The sequence below is a fragment of the Filicampus tigris genome, chromosome 2 (assembly GCF_054856515.1).
Source record: "Filicampus tigris isolate MCC_2025a chromosome 2, RoL_Ftig_1.0, whole genome shotgun sequence".
Taxonomy (NCBI): Eukaryota; Metazoa; Chordata; class Actinopteri; order Syngnathiformes; family Syngnathidae; genus Filicampus; species Filicampus tigris.
Window position 1 is genome coordinate 38,925,405 of NC_141218.1, and position 18,014 is coordinate 38,943,418.

General features: G+C 40.3%; 1 long non-coding RNA gene across 1 annotated transcript in view; it reads right to left on the bottom strand.

Moving 5' to 3' along the window:
- Positions 1 to 18,014, bottom strand: part of LOC147152399 (uncharacterized) — a 58,592-nt gene that overhangs the window by 31,250 nt on the left and 9,328 nt on the right. The window contains exon 2 of the long non-coding RNA XR_015085753.1: positions 10,037 to 10,156. This is a non-coding gene — a long non-coding RNA (uncharacterized LOC147152399). The remainder of the gene's footprint in view (positions 1 to 10,036; positions 10,157 to 18,014) is intronic.

The following is an 18,014-nucleotide window of genomic DNA, read 5'->3' on the forward strand; positions in this document are numbered from 1 at the left end:
CCTCGGCCACCGTCGGGGATACACTGCATGCGGAACAAAAGATTCTGCAACCGCCATACTCGAAGCCATGTTCGAGGATTTGGCGCCAATAAACGAAGGTAATTACAAAATAGTCCCATAAATATTTATGTAGGTAGGTCGTTGCCTGTTTTAACGCTTCTCAGCTGCCCTTTATGTGGCATATTTTCGTTGATTTGACTGGCGACTTTCTTGCTGGCATTACTTTACTGAGAACAGCACTTTTTTAAAGTATATGCATTTAATGATGTATACAGGTAAGGGTCTGTCCACACCGTTAAAAAATGTTTACCTGATTTGTTTCTTCACATACGTATAGTCATATAAACAGGTTATACACCGTATTGGGAAAGGTATAACTAAGTATTAAGTATTGATGAAAATGCATTGCATGATGAATACAAAATTCCAGATAAAAAATGTTAATACAATTTCAAGATGAAATACATTGACTAGATCACTGGCCTATATCATTTAACAGTGAATTTTTGTCTGCGTGTTTTATAGCTGGACAACTGTCTGCATCTCCTGCTCTCCTGTTCTGTCCTGGTAAGTTTCCTTTCATATAACTTGAAGGATACCTAAATCATTTTCACTGTTACTAATTGGATCGACAATTTTTGTGACACAGTTTCAAGTGAGAGCGCTCCATCGAACAGCAGTAGCACCACCGATCATCCTGAGTCTCCTGACCTCCCTGCCCGTTCCGGTCAGTTTAATTTCATACAACTTGAAGCATACCAAAATCATTCGCTGTTACTCATTTGATGGACATGTTGTGACAGTTTCACTTGAGGACACCAGCGAGAACTCGCCATGCCACCGTAGGAGCTGTACTCCGTCCTGTTCGTCTCCTGCAGTTCTCGCCCGTCCCGGTAAATGACCAATAAAATCAGACTCTGCAAAATTGTGTTTTATGTTATATAGCAGTGGTTGCAAATTATTTACTGTTATTCATATGCCTATAGGTAAGCGGAAGCGGGACAGAGACACCCTATACACTGATGCATTGAGGCGCATGGAGGAAAAGAGCCAGGCCATGTTTATGGAGGAAATCAACATGCGCAGGCAGGAGTTACAGTCTCTTCAGGAGACCAGAAGGCAGGAGCTCCTCCTCTTCCAGGAGACCATCAAGAACAATCAGGAAAATGCACGACTGGAGCGGGAAATTTTGAACGAAACCAGAATACAAGAGCGTGACTTTAATTTGGGCTTTCTGGCTGTGATAAATAAACTTGTGGAAAAAATTGGCCAGAGCCAATAATTTTATAATTTGTAACTTTTTTTTATAGAAATAAAAACTTGCAAAGCACATTTTTTTTTTTTTTAGGAAAAATAGAATGCAAACAAAATCTAATCCTTTACATTGGTGTATTTAAGAACTGCATAATAGCTGCATGGGCATGGAGCCCCTCAGCTTCCACTATTGCAGACTGAGCACTATCAGGCTGCTGCAGGACAATCGTGGTGTCAGCCCATTCTCCCAAGAAATCATCCCCATGCTGTTCACACAAATTATGTAATACACAATGGCAGTCATTCCGTTTTAACAAGCATCGCCACCTACCCTTCAGTCTACCAAATGCATGTTCCACAGTGATTCTGGCTCTGTTTGTCTTGTTATTATAAACTAACTGCTGGGTGGTCAGCCTACCATTGTCAGTAAAAGGCTTTAAAAGCCATCTTTTAAGGGGATATGCTGCATCGCCAAGCAGGTAATATCCTACTTCCTGTCTGCATATGTTTTTTGTCTCTTGAGGATGGAGCAAACCCTTATCCACAAGATCCCATAACCCGGACAAGCGAAGAACTCTGGCATCATGTAGGATCCCCGCAGCACCGACAAAAACATTCCTAAATTGCCCTTGCCCATCCACTACAGCCTGCAAAATGATGGAGTGCCAGCCTTTGCGGTTGAAGTATTCTGTGTGATACTGCTCTAGGCGCAGAAAGGGAATGTGGGATCCATCTATGGCACCCACACACTGTGGCAGCCCCCATTTTACCTGAAAATGTGACGCCATGTCTTTTAATTTGTTGATGCTGGGCAACCGTATGACTTCTGGTAACACCACTCTCTCGACAGCAGCACAAAAATCATGCACACATTGGCAAACTGTTGAAATGCCGATGCCAAACAAATGTGAGATACTCAACACAAAGTGTGCTAACTAGTTTTTGATGACTGATGGCTCTATGCAATATCTGCATTCGTACTTGTTTCAGGAAGTACACTTTTTTATACAAAGCACCATAACACCCGGCGTTTGCATCTCAGAACAATTGCACAAGTGTGCTAACTTGTTTTTGACGACTGATGGCTCTATGCAATAGCTGCTTTTGTACTTGTTTGCAAGAGGTACCGGTACACTTTTTCATACAAAGTACCATAACACCCGTCGTTTGCGTCTCAACACAATAACAGCTGCATAGCAATTTGCAGATATGCTTGCAATGCATTTCGAGCCCTGATGAAGCCCAACATTTTCTAAGATGTAAGCACATGCCGTTCAATGAGATATGCTCTTTAGGCTACTCAATCACAGCTACCGCTGACTAAAAAAGTTCAATCAAATATTGTAGTTTACTATTATTGCGCCAGATAAAACAACAATAAAAAAAACAATAGCAACTAGACGTGTTCACATGGCTAAAGTAATTTTTGGCTTTTCATTTTTGCTTTTTTCATTTTTTTGGGGGGGTTGGATTTAGCTTTTAATTTCTTCACCTTAATTTTGTTATTTTTTGCCAGGTTTTGCTATGTGGTTGTGAGCAACAAAGTCAAAAGACAGGTGGATGACAATTTGAGATGTGGTCTTTAGACTACTCAATCATGGCGCTGACAAAAATGCTCACCGGAGTGTTGTAGTTAACTATTTTTGCACTAGATTTAAAAAAAAAAAAAAAAAAGATGTGTGGACATGGCTGAAGTCATGTTTAGCTTTTCGTTTCTTCAACTTATTTTTATTATTTTTGACAAGCTATGTGTTTGTGAACAACAAAGTCTAAAAAGACAGGTACGATAACTTTATTTAGGCTAGTCAATGTTGGCTTTCCCCAACACCAAGTGGAGGTCTGTTGGCTTCTGTTCAGCCCGGGGAATGGTGATGCTTTTTATCTGGGTCACATCATAAATGCACTTGGTGTTTAGGAGGTCACAGTGTCTGTGTATTCATTATTGTCTATGTGGTAATGAAAGATCTAAATCTATGACAAAACATTAAAACAGTAATTGTATTATTATTATTGTGGTTATTCTTGCTGCCTGCTTTTATTGTAGTTATTATTGCTGCATACTTGAACATTTCACAATCTGTTGAATCAAACCAGTTTTGAGGAGCAGTGGAGGTCCTCTCAGGCCTAATGGTCCGCTTCAAAACTGGTTTGGCAACATTCTCATGATGTCTGCATGCTGGCATTAGCATAACAGTGATGTGGTCTGACATTCTAATGTGGGGGATGAGGCAGGCTTTGGATGTCTTCAGAGTAGAGCTGGAGTGCTGTTGAGTTGGAAAATGTACATGTTGTTGACGTTTTGGGAGGACAGTCTTGAGAACAGTATGATTAAAATCTCCAGTGAGGATGATGAAGCACTCAGGGTCTGAGTAACAGATGAAATGAACACACGTTTTTTTTTTCTTTTTGTTGATATTTATTGATGAACTAGAAGAGTGTGTGACTGACTAGTGGTTGAAAACACCTAATGAATCAGATAAGATAAATTGTTTTCTTTCATTTTTGCACAAAATGACCCACTTGGAGCTCTTGATGAAAAAAAAAAAAACAGAATAAGACCTGCAACATACTGTACCTCAGTGCTTTTGGCGACTGTTGAATGTGCCAACTGAGATTTGGTCTTTAGGCTACTCAGTCATGGCTACCGTTGACAAAATGAAGTGTTGTAGTTTTCTATTATTGTCATGTCATGTCATCTTCCACACCGCTTATCCTATACAGGGTCGCGGGGAGGTGCTGGAGCCTATCCCAGCAGACAATGGGCGAAAGGCAGACTACACCCTGAACTGGTCACCAAACAATAGCAGGGCACACAAACACACTGTCACTGAGTGGGAACCGATCCCACGCTGCCCACACAACTCAGGCGTGCGTACCACTACACCATCAGTGACTTACTATTATTGTGCCAAATTTTAAAAAAAGATACAAGAGGTGTCGACATGGCTGAAGTCATTTTCAGCTTTTTGTTTCTTCAATTTATTTATTTTTCCAGGCTCTGTTTGTGAACAACAAAGTCTAATGACTGCTATCGATAACGTAATTTAGGCTAGTGAATGCTGGCTTCCCCCAAACAAATGGTCAATGAAGAGTAGTCTGCCTTTTATACCTGAGGGCTACCACTTCCACCCGCTCTGCAATGCTAGGTATCACCCCACAACTGAATTATTGTGGTTTTGCTGTCCTGTGAAAAACACTTAAGTCAATTTTTTCCAGTTTTCTTATTTTTACATAAATGGTGTTTAGATAAAGATAAGTAATAAGAAAGTAACTTTATTAAAATTATTTTATAGCAGGTGTTAAATAAACAAAATAAATATATATATGCTAACTATGCTCTATGCTAATATTGGGCAAGAGGTGCACACCATGAACTGAAGCCTGATTCCATCCCTGAAAAGATTGTCACCCAGACATAATTTACAATACCTCTTCCAAATTTAATATGGCAGGTGTTTTCAGCCAGTAATGTTTTGTGAAATTGTAATTTCACCCAATCTTTTTGGTCAGGTGGCAATCTTTTCAAGGCAGGACTCGGGCTTTGCATGAAAAGATACTCACAAAGGGGTCCACCATCACACCGCGTCCAACCGCGCGAACTACATTGGCTTCAATTGAAACACTCACAACGCATTTGGTCTCAATGTAGCATCAGTGTTCCAACATTTACATTTTAGCAGTGCCATGTTATTGTGATACTACCAGCATAATTTACATGATCATAAAGAGATTGTGTGTTTATTTACTAGAGCTGGGCATTGTGAAGAAACTCTTTAGTGGACTCAATTCTGATTCTTTAGATTGCGATTCAGTTTGAGTTCAATTCTTCATATTGTGATTCAATTGTATCAATTTGAATGCTCCCATATTGATTCAATTAGAAATAGCCACAAATAAAGAGAAGTACATTTGGACAACTTGGAAATATCTGACTGCCATGTAAACATGTGTGACATTGTAGTTATTTTCTTTTGAAGAGCAGGTACGTCTCGGCTAATACAGCTGATGTCAAAAAAGTGTCCCAAAAAGTTGCCCCCTTTCGTGTCTGCTTTCTTATAGGGAGCGGGATGAATATTCAATCCAAGTTATTACATATTTATTGGTTACCTCCAAATAGCTACGTTCTTTATTCTCTAAGATAATGAGTAAATTAAGACTAACTGTATTAGTCTATATTAAAATATACCTCAACATCAAGCCATATTTTTGTATCAAACAAAAAAAAAACATCTGAAGATGAAAAATGTGCACACAATTTGTGCATATGGGGTACCAAAGTAAAATATACAAGTTGTATATAACTGAAAGAGTACAGCACAATATTTTTTTTTTTGTGCAAGTGGAGTACAAAAGTTAATAAAAAACATGACAGATCTGTATAGAAAAATTGGATGTAAACTTAATATTTCATTACTTACAATGAAATGTCGGACAAAGTACAACAATACATTGAACTGAGATTTTTATACCCACCCATTTTACACCCTCCTATTTAGTTAAACCACACATGAGCCTGTTTTACTGCTCTCTCCATCTCTACCTCTCCCCCTCTCTCCCTCTCCTCTGCTTCGAGTGCAGGTTTGGTGATGATGATCCAATCTCAAGGTGTTGTTTGATGGATTCTGCACCAAATCTGAGGTGGACCACTTCCCCAAAGGTGGAGGGTTTTGCATCGACTGACCGAGCCAAGTCCTGAGGAAGATCCACTTTCCAGATATTGTAGCTGTCATTGTTCTTATTTTCACATAAATGTTTTTTCCGTGTTACATCGCATTAATGTGAAAACTAAAAAGCGATGATATGAACAATTCTGAATAGGACGGCTTGAGTTTTTCCTTGCCCGGTAGGGAAATTTAGATCAGGAGATATTTGTCCAATCTTTGTCCACTGTAAGTCTGTAAAGCCCTTTGAGAGTTTTGTAATTAACGGCTAAACAAATGAATTTGACCTGACATAATTTTACGCTTGCAACCAATATAGCTTAGCTTTGTTTGCTAACCGAAAAGTAAAATTTAAGCAAGTTTATAATATTCAACCCTGCCATTTAAACATAATGTATGTCACATTACATTTTTAGTAGTGCTGTCAAATTTACCGCGTTATAACGGGCGGTAATAAAATTTTGTAATTCATCGCGTCAAAATATTTGCTAACCATTTTTTTAAGAATCGCACAATAACCTAATAAAACATAGATGCTTTAGCCTGGCCTGATGTTTTTGCAAAGTTTCATGAGTTTTCCTGCAAGTTTAGAGCCTCAAAAGTAGTGTTGTTTTCTTGGTGAATAGTGTTACCATGGTAAATAGCTTGTTGCAAAAATTCACAAACTCGTGTTGCACCATCATGAAGACTAAAACACTCTTCCGACCAAATATGACATGTATCTGGTTAACCGCTGGCAGAAAAACATCCAAAAGTAAAACATACATTTCCATTAGCCAGTAAGTGGCGGTACCAGCACAGTAAAGTTTGTAGATGTCTTCAGGCCAAGACTCATTAAATGTGACAAATCTTTAGAAGAAATTACAATGTTGATAAAGTTACAGTAGGTTTTGTAGTCAAAGTGACGGCAAACTTTAAAGTAAATTCTAAATGGCGGACTTGCTGTGAGGTTTAGCATATGGCTACAAGAGACTTTTTTGTAGGACTTGACCTGTTACATATACCGCAGAATTTTCATAGATGTAGGTGAAATCGGGGCAGATTTTTTTTCAAAATTTCTAGGGAGCGCTAGCAAGCCATTTATTTAAAAATTGCACAATAAAATAGAAAAATATTGATAATTTCACCAGGTCTGATGTGTGTACAAAGTTTCGTGAGATTTCGTAAATGTTAAGACCATCAAAATCAGGGTTGTTTAATTACCGAGCTGCCCGTTGCCATGGCGAGAGCTTTTGACGGAAAATCACAAACTTTGTATTTTATCATCAGGAAGGTCTACACACTCTTCTAAGCAATTATGAGGTAGACTTGGTTATCCTGCGAGAAAAAGCCAGTAGGTGGCGCTCCCACTACGATGAAAAATAAGTTCATAGATGTCTTCATTCTTTGACTATTATCAAATGTGAGTCAGAAGAAATTATCACATGCGTCAAGTTCCAGCAGCTATTGTAATCAAAGCAAATTTATACTTTCAAATTAATTAAAAATGGTGGACTTCCTGTTTGGTTTAGCATATGGCTTCAAGTGACTTTTTTGCAGGCCTTGTAGTGTTACAAGTACACCAAATCTTCGTAGATCTAGATGTAACGTAAAACCGGGGCTGATTTTTTAAAAGAATTTCTTGGGGCGCTAGCAAGCTATTTCTTAAAAATTTCTCGGCATGAAATAAAAAAATATTGATGATTTAGCCAGGCCTAATGTGTGTGCAAACTATCGTGAGATTTCGTGCATGTTCAGGCTCTCAAAATCAGCGTTGTTTTATTGGTGAACTGCCGGTTGTCATGGCAACAGCTTTTCATGAAAAAAATGCAAATTTCGTATTTTGATATCAGGAAGGCCTAACCTCAGCAAATATGATGTGGACCTGGTTAACCTGAAGAAAAACAAAAGAAACATGTATTTTCTTTAGCCACTAGGTGGTGCTACCACTACGATGAAAAATAAGTTCATAGACGTTTTCAGGCCTTGGCCACCAACAAATATGAAACATTTCGAGACGATAGGAACATCTGAGTCAAGTTACAGTACATTTTCTTGTCAAAGTGGATTATCAGACTTTGCAGCACCGTCATGGCCACGCCCTTTGCCAAAAAGTCACAATATTCGGCGTAGAACAAGACCAATGTCTTGAGACTTTTCAGCCAAATTTTCATTCGGATTCATTCAATGGTCTCCGTGCAGTACATTAAAATGTAAAAAAGGACATTTCTAGTCGTCATTTGGTTGCGCTCTATATAACAGATTATTATTATCATACAGATGTCTTCAGGTCACGACTATTTATGTACAGGTCAAATTTAGAATTTTTTGGTATTATTAAACATTTTCTCCTTTGTGGCGAAGGAAATATTTTACCCAAATTTTGTTGCCCCACCCCGTCATATAGAAAAGTCAACTTTTTTTCTCCCAGTTTTTGCTCCACGTCTTAAGATGGTATATCCAAAGTTTAAAGTCAATCGGATAAATCCTCTGGAACATGGATACAAAAGTATGCCTCCTGCTAATGTGCAAAAATGGGCCAAAATTGGACATTCAAAAATTCATAGCTCACTGCCTGTTCACTTTAAACTATGCCTGCAGTGGACTTTTGTGTACGTCTCTGGGTGCTACATGTGCCTGCCAATTTTCGTAGGCCTATGTCAACCAGGCAGGGATTGGTTTTTATTTTGCCACTCTATGTGGTGCTAAAGGGCCATTTTGTTTGCGACATTTACAGCGACTTTAAAATATCAAATTTTTCGCCAGGCCCAATGAGACTGCAAAGTTTGGTGAGTTTTCTAGCATATTTAGGGGGTCAAAAATGCAATTGAACGCAGAGAAAATAGAAAATAATCATAATAATAATAATTTCTTCAAAAACAATAGGGACCAATAGGGCAATAGAACAATAGTGAAATAGAATAGCAGCGTTTGCTGCTCGGGCCCTAATTACAGTACATATGATGAGATAACTTAATAGGTCTGTTCATTCTGTTAGCACTGAGAGCACATGTCAGACTGTTAGTGTCCCACATTGTCAAATTAGCGTTCTTTCTTGTCACATTGTGACAAGAAGTAGGCACAACTAAGGTATATTTAATAAATCATAAAATGCAAGTGAATCTATAGTATGATTAACTTGATTGGCAGTTTTCCAAGAGGACGTGGCATGTTCATTCATCAACAGTCATGCCAGCTCTTGGCATATAGGGTATTGGCTCCCCCCGGTGGGCTACTGCTTTTTTTTTTTTTTCTTTGTGTCACGGGTAGAAATACCGCTCTCTACCTTTATATTGTTTTATTATTTTACTATGTTTACAATTTCTTGCAGCCAGTCGGGAGTTGTAAACAAGACGTTTTGTTTCAAGTCTGAATTGCAGAATTGAACAGGTATGCAGTTGAACAGTTTCGATGTTGCTTGTGACGAATGTGCAGACAGAAAAAACAAGATTACTGGACTTTCATTGCCCGACCGGACGCAGCTGGAATCGGGTGCCAGTTAATGTGGAAGCCGGTTGAACTGTAACACAAACTGTTCCATTTACGCGTCCTATTCTTATCTTTTGGCCACTGAAACAACTGTTGGCCTGAATGTGAACAATGCATCGCCACAGCGCCTTGGCATTTCGGTTAAAAACGCAATAACAATGATAAAAAGCTGTTAACGAGACAATCAACAATGCAGTACAATGGGTGACTTCACTCACCGAAGATTACCGGAGATTGTCGAACGTTTGCAATTTCATTGTTAAACTCATTGCTATGGGTCTAAGTATGAATCTGGGTGGGTTGCGCCATAAAAACGAACAAAAGTATGCTTAAAATAGTTTTACCCGTCAAAAGATGGTTAGCCAAGTCTACTTCACACTAGGTCTTTAGGATAACCAAAACAGGTTGCTTGCGATCGATTCAATGTCCTCAGAATGAAATAACCTGGATGAACGACGGCCTTCACTGGCATATCAGCTGAGATAGACTCCAGCACACACGTGACCCTAATAAGGGCTATTGGTATGGAAGAAGGGTGGGTTTTATATGATTATACATTATTTAACAACAATACAAAGAACATTCATAATATATGATTATAAACAAACATTTTGATACCAGAAAAATGAGTCATTTGAAAAATTGTTCAATACCTTTTTAATGTGAGTCACTGAGGTGATGCTGTGAATGTGAGTGTTGGTATGCGCCCAGTGTCCAGTCCAAGATACTCCACTTTGCCCGAAATCAGGTGTGATAGGCTTCAGTTGACAGCCCTGTAGAAAATGGACGTTATTTAAAGCTAATAATATGTCACAGTCCCATTTGGGCTGTTGATTTGGCACACATTTTTGGGGGAATAACTATGGACCACCCCAAACAAAGAAAAAGTAAAAGACAGCCCAGAATCTTGATCTGCTTGCGGAACTAGTTTGGGTGCAAAGTGTGAGCTTCTTGCGTGATTATCACCCATGATGGCAACTTAATTGTTTCAATACTGTGCTACTTTAAAGACATATTTTTCCTCATACCTCAACAGAGAACCTTTTTTGTCTTTATTTTTATTTGGTTTATGTGAAAACTCAGAAAAGAAAAACACACATATACACATATTTACGAAAGAAAAATACATTGTGATGCAATGTAATGCCCCCAAAAAGAAAACACTTTTTAAACAAAATTAAACATAATGAAATTGAAGGTAAAAATGTCAAAAAGATTTTGGCACTGGATGGAAAAACATTTTCCTTTTTTTTTCTGATATACTGTGTGTTATTCAGACTTTTTCTGTACAACTTAATTGTTTAATAGGTAGTGCAGCATATATTTTAATTTAATGTAAGCTTAATATACTCATTATAGTCCCTCAAGGGGAAATTACACTAACACTGCTTTATATATTTGTGGTATACACCACATAAAGAACATGATCTCATACACTTGCAGTTATGCGAGTGGATATGTCAGATTAAAAGGGCCGCGCAAACAGTGATGCACCTCATGGTTGAATACGACATTTTGAGCATTTTTAAGTTATGATATGAAGCAATCCATATAAAGGCTTTTCTCTAGACCAGGGGTCTGCAACCTTTAACACTCAAAGAGCCATTTCGACACGGTTTGCAAGGAATAGAAAACACTGGGAGCCGCAAACACTTTTTGACATCTTAAATGAAGATCTCTGTACAGTGCTCAGCATATATGAGTACACCTCCCTTGAAAAATGTTCAGAACAAACAAAAGATCCACTGGAAGGCGGGGGTGTTGCCCATACAGTAGATATTGAGGTGAGTATCCAGTAGACTCGTGGCGAGCAATTATATGCATGGATCATTTGTGGTAAGTGCTCGTTCCATCTCTCCTTCTCTTGGTCTGTCAGTGTCCGTAACATTTGCAGCAGTGTTAAACCGCTCAGCAGGGTTACACTGCGGATGATATGGGGATGTTCGTGAGTGTCCAACCCCTGACAGCCGCCCAAGGGTATGGATAAGTTTGTTCTCAAACTCACCCCCTTGGTCATGGTGGAGGCGGTTTGGATTGCCAAATCGAGGTACATAGTCGTTATATAGACATTCAGCTGCAGTTTGTCCAGATTTCTTTTTGGTTGGGTAAGCTTGAGCTTTTCTATTAATACCAAAATGTACTCAACGCCTCCTTTGCTCTTCTCCAGATGCAAGAAGTCTATGCAAACCAAATCGAGAGGGAAACAGACATCAGGCTGCCCATAGGTGCACGCACATGTGTGGAGGGGTTTCTTCTGCTTTATGCAACTGCACTTTCTTGAGACATATTCTTCTATGCATCTCTTCATGTACGGCCAATAGAAACGTTTTCTGGAAAGTTGGAGTACTCGTTCTGTACCGACATGTCCCATGTTGTCATAGAGGTGTTTTAAGGCAACTTAAACGGTACTTGACAGGTAGGAGTAACTGTTTTCTTGCTGGTGTTCGACGATAGAGGACTCCATTCTCCAAATGTACTTGATTCCACTCATGAAGGAGCTTGCGAGTAAGTCCACCCACTGTTCTTTTCACCTCTTCTGTTAGCACATCTCTGGTCTGTTTTAGTTTAATTAATTCTCCTATTTCAGAGTCATATCGTTGAGCTTTTGCCAGTTCCTCTTGGTTTATTTCTGGCAAAAGTGAATGAGGCTGTGGCACTATGTCAGCTGAACGGGTGTAAAGTGGAGCTATCCATGCCACATCTTTGTTTTGGGCTGCCCTACTCCCTTTCCACGCTGCATGTAGCAAGTCCTGAGACAGTTACCCAGGGCATGCAGCTGCATAGTTGGCAATATCGAGTGGAATGCGTGAGAGTGTCGGCTTCTATGTTACTTTTTCCAGGTCTATATATGATATTGAAGCGGAACCCTGACAATTCTCCAACCCAGCGGTGTCCCACTGCATTCAGCTTCGCAGTGCTCATGATTTAGGTAAGTGGGTTATTATCAGTGTAGATGGTAAAATGTGGAGCATAGAATATATAGTCCCTAAATTTCTTCACCACTGCCCACTTTGGAGCAAGAAATTCAAGTTTTCCACTGTGAAGACTGTAGTTCCGTTCTGCTGGTGTCAAAGTTCAGGATCCTTATGCAATCACTCGCATTTTTCCACCCTGTTGTTGATAAAGAATTGCACTGAGCCCTTTTTCTGATGCATCTGTGTGTACACTGTATGGTGACTTCAAGTCAGCGAGGACTGGAGGGTTGATCAACATATTAATTAGTCTTTTCATGGTGCTCTGATGATCAAGCTTCCATTCAATAGGTGTTTTGGACGGAAGTTGTGGACCTTTGAACTTGCAGTGGCGAGGAAGAAGTTGAGCCATGGAACACCGAACTTGTAACAGCTCATACAATGGTTTGGCAATTTTGGCAAAGTCCTGTACAAAAGAGCGATAACTTAAGAAGCCAAGAATCTGACGAAGCTCACCAACTGTATGAGGTGTTTTGGTCTTCAAAGCCAGCACCGCCTCAAGGTCTGTGGGATCAATTTGAACTCCCTTGGATGACAATAGGCGGCCAACATAACGTACCTCCTTCTGGAACATTTCACACTTCTCGGCACGTAGTTTCACCCCATGATGCTGCAGCGCTTTGAGAACCTTGCGAATCACCTCCAAGTGGTTACTGAAGGATTTCGAAAAGCACAGTAGGTCATCCATGTACGGAATGCAACACTCATCTCTCAGGGAGCTTAACAGTTCCTCCATGCTTCTCTGGAAAGCTGCAGTTGCGTTGGGAAGTCTGAAAATGGGATCCTGATCTATTCGTAAAGCCCACAGGGAGTGATGAAGGCTGTCAGATGTTGTGACCCTTCTGCTACAAATCACTGGTGGTAAGCTTTACCCTGGTCAAGTATGCTGAACATTGAATATCCACCCAGAGTGTGTCAAATCCTGTATTCGCGGCAGGGGATATCGGTCTGGTACGGTGTTTTGGTTGAGGAGGCGGTAATCTATGCAGAGACGCAGAGTGCCGTCCTTTTTTCAAACGCATGCTACTGGGACAGAATAGGCAGGCTTAGATTTGACCCTTCATCCCTTAATAAGAATATCCTGAATATATTCCTTTACCCCCTTCAAAAGGGGTTTGGGAATAGATGTGTAAACTCTGCACAGGTATATCGTCCTTGAGGTTAATTACCATTTGTAAATTTGGGATACAGCTGATGTCATTTCCATCCCTTGCAAAGGCATTTGAGTCCTCATACAGCATCGTCTTGGCTGTATCTTCCTCCAGATTGTCAAGGTTTAGAGGCAGGTGCCACGGACATGGATTTGAGATGCTGGTCTGTGTGGTGGTGACTTCACTGATAGTTGCTGCAGGCTGTGAGGTGTCCAGGATATCTGTCTCCAAAACACTTTCAACATGTTGCAGGATACCTACAGCCGTTTTACGTTGTATTGTTATTTCATGATTGGTGTTGTTACTTAATGGAATGGAGAGATAGGGTTTTGCTGGATTCTGAATTTCAAACAAACCTGTCCCTGCCTCCCATTGTACAGATGACTGACTGTCTTCATCTTTTTCAAACAACACTAATCGAGTTGAGGCATCCATATTTGATGGAAGTCTACACTTCACCCATGACACTTTCCCAGGTGGAAGCACGATATCCTTGGAACCTGTTCTCAAGCGTCCCTGCTGCATGAGTGGTTTTGCTGTCTGAATAAAGTTGACAAGAGCTTCGGCTGTTTCGTTGGGAACAGATATTGCATTGCTAAGAAGGCTAACAAATACTGATACTCGCCCCTCTGGTTAACTACAAATGAGCACCTCCAAAACATTAAATCCAATCAATGATCGATCCATGGAGTATTTGCTGATAAGGAATGGAACACTAATAGACACATTGGGGTTCAAATTCCCTGGTAAGTTCACTGTTAGAGCTACCCACACATCATATGGAATGAGACCGCCATTTGCTGCAGTGACTTTCAAATCCTCTTCGCCTAAGATTTCAGAAACTGGGCGAATACTGAGGTCAGGTAAGTATTCATCTTTCCAGGCACGGCTGACTATGCTGACTTGTGAACCAGAGTCGAGGAAAGACGTGACTGGTAACCCATTTAAATAGCTCTGAACTAGGGCCTTCTTCCCAATAAGGCTAGCAATAGCTTTGGCTTTAGCTACACGTGGTGGCTGAGAAGGTGGTAAAGCTACTTGGTTACAGTGACTTTGTGTGATTGTCATTACTGGGGCTGACTGTGATGAGAGGTGTGCTTTGTCATTCTTGACTTCCTCCAGTGGTTGGGACTTGTCTCCAGGCTCAGTTACTCGACGTCTCTCTCCAGTGACCGGTTGAAGTTTCCCTGCCTTTTTGGTCACTTTAGGCAGCCCGCTACACAGTGCCCTTCCTCCCCATTATGGCACAATGTTAGAAGTCTTGTCTATTTTGTTCCACACAGCGTGCACATCCATTGAGTTTCCCACATTTAGAAGATATCCTATTTTGACTGTACTGGCGTCCACTGTGCGTTAACTGTTGTGTATTTTGTTGTTGCATAGTCACAACCAGTCTCATGAGCTCCTTTACTTTGGTTGAGAGATCTTTCAGGGGATCTGGTTTTGTTTTGGTGGACTTTACGCTCTCAGAGTTTGTACACAGTCCTATCCACGTCAGGCTCAAGCTGTGCGCTGTGTGTCACTGTTACATTCTGACGGCGGGAAGAGCCAAGTCTTTTCATTCTGTCATTTTCTTCACTAGTTATTTTCATCACCTGACGAAGGATCATCTCGTCAGTGACCTCGGTGTTTGACAACAAGGGTTTGAGTTCTCTTCGTATGTTGGTATATTTGTGTCCAATGCCTTGGTATACTGTATGCAGAAACACATCGTGCACTGTCGCTGCAGTGTCAGCCAATTTTAAGGTGAACAGGATGCGTTTGAAGCCAATCACATGATAAAGAAATTGCTGTGGTGTCTCATTCTCATCCTGCTTTGTGTACATCAACTATTGAAATAACTCTGCTATTCTTTTCTCTTAGGTTGGTTTGGAGAAACCCCTTGAGTTCAGCCACTGTTATGTCAACTTTATTAATCAGCATCTCTTGAATATTCCTGGTTTTATGATTTTGAGCACACTACAGACAATCTCTGAGTCAGAAAATCCTTCTCTGATTCCATTATCAATCTGTTTGCAGATGTTATTGTAGCTGATATCTGAGGATTGGTCACCCACCTGGCCACCTTCAACTTTGAACTCTCTCCTGGGAAGGTAGCTGAGTTCTTTTAAAGACACCATTCCCCCCTGAGCTAAATGAGAGGCAGGCTCAACTGATGGGTTCCCTGGCAGACTGGGCAAGACTGAGGGCATGTGTGTCTGTGGCAGTGTAGCAGGTGCTGGCATGCATTGTATGAGTCTCTTATTAAGCTCTTCATAGCTAGCAAGTACTTTAAGCAAATCAGCGTTTGATGTGTCGTGTGTATTTAAGCTTTGGCTGAATCTAAATCTGGTCGAGCAATGTAACTAGGTGATGCAGTGCTGACTGGAATAGGTATTTGTGTATTGGCAGAACCATTAGGCAAATCCGAAAGATAAGATAAGATAAGATAAGAATGCCTTTATTGATCCCACAGTGGGGAAATTTTCATTGTTACAGTAGCAAAGATATAGGTCACACAGGGGCGGCGGCATAATGTGGCCATTAATGTATAACATTGACGGCAAACATTTAGAATCAAACTTATGTAGATATACGCAGTAACATGTGTATATACACATGTGTATACACACCAACCTACATCTACATAAAAAATATGAGGAACACTCATTTCGGCCTGTACATAGTACAGAGGAAAAAATACTCTAAGTGACAGTGCTGCAGTGCTGTAGTGAAATGTAAGGAACAGCATTGGATAAAAATAAAACTAGACTAACAGTAGTGGGGAATGTTGAGTATTGCACGGTATTACAGTAGTGGGGAATATTGGGTATTGCACGATATGAGCTCAGGTGCAGGACTGCACAATTGCACTAATGACCGCCAGTTTGTAGAGACTACACAATGTTCTTGTTAAAGAGTCTGACAGCAACCATATCACCATGTTCAATGTGTAGCTTAGAATCATCCTTTACATTTAGCAGTGATGTATTCTCATCACAACATTTTACCATGTCATCAATGACATATTTTTTATATCAGCAACTGAACCATTCCCTCGTCCTCCATTTCAAATAACTGCTTACTGTACATGAACACATTGATGTGGTTGTAGCATCCCTCCAGATCTCCTTCCACAAGCTCTGACTGTTCCTCTTGCAAACCTGGATCCACCGCTCTGGTGACTCGAAGAAGCTCTCGAGCTGTCAATGTGACGAGGCTCTTCCTAAAGTCCCACATTAGGCTCTTTCTCCCATCACTCGACATGATCGCTTCTTGTCTCCCTCATGGGAACCAACACAGTTTGGTGAAGGCACAGTCAGAGCCGCGTTGTAGAGCTCCACTCGTCCACAGTCGCAGTTCCTACGGCTGGACAAGGGCTGTTGATTGGCAGATGAAGGCTGTCGTCTTTCACCCTAGCTGCTGGTCAGCGTTGTCATCAACACCACTGACTTTCGTTCCAATGGGTGTGCCGGAGAAATCCCGGACGAGCTCCCAAGAATCTGTATCGGATCCCGACCAGGTCACCGCTGGCAGATATATAGACAATCCTTCGATCTGGAGTACGCTGGGCTGGATGTATAAAAAATAATACACATAAATCAGCGACGCAGGACACCTGCTGCTCTTTCTCCATCAACTTGGATTATGAGCCACACTTCCGCAATACATCGCAATGTCCTTGTGACGCTACAGGTCAGTGCTGCCACCGAGTGTCCACTTTGTAAAACAACATACTGCACTAATTTCTTAATATGAATTACACAGAATGAAATACAATAATTACAATAACCTAAAGTGACTCTTCCATGGAAATAAACAAAAAAATATTTATCTCAACAAAACACTTATTTTGTGAGTATCACTTAAGCATTCATATTGCATTATAAACGTGACCTCGGTCTCTTTCATGTGTGAACATAATGCGTCATAATGCGACGTAGTGTTTACAGAAGTAAATGTGATCCACCGTGTCGTGGCATTTCTATAGTGGAACGATTTGGTAGAATAGAAATACAGTATTTGAGGGAAATGTTGAGGTGAGGCTTTTGAATTAGGGGTGGGCGATACTAGGAATTTTGGTATTGTGTATTATGTTTGATTTTTTTATTAAATAACTACAATGCAAACTTTAACAGTATGAAAAAATAAAGTACTTCTACTACGACAACTGTTTCAAACTGTTTGATCAGAGTCAAACCAAAAAAGTAGCAATGTAACGAAAATACAACTATAACAATGTCAATATGACATATACAATTTTAACAAAATGCCATTGCAAAATGTTTTGAAAATAAAGTCAGTAGTGCAAATAGTGTAAACAATACAATGTTAACATCTTTAACACTATAAAACATAAAATACTTCTACTGCAACAACTATTGTCGATTTATTGGCTGAAAAGCTTCTGCCAGAGTACATTGTCTCTGTGTCAGTGGGGGTGTTCTGGCTTGGGGTTGTCCCCCCTCCTCCTCCTCCTTCCTCAACTTCTTCGCTTGCAGCTCGTTGCTCTCTGTAGGTTGAACTTT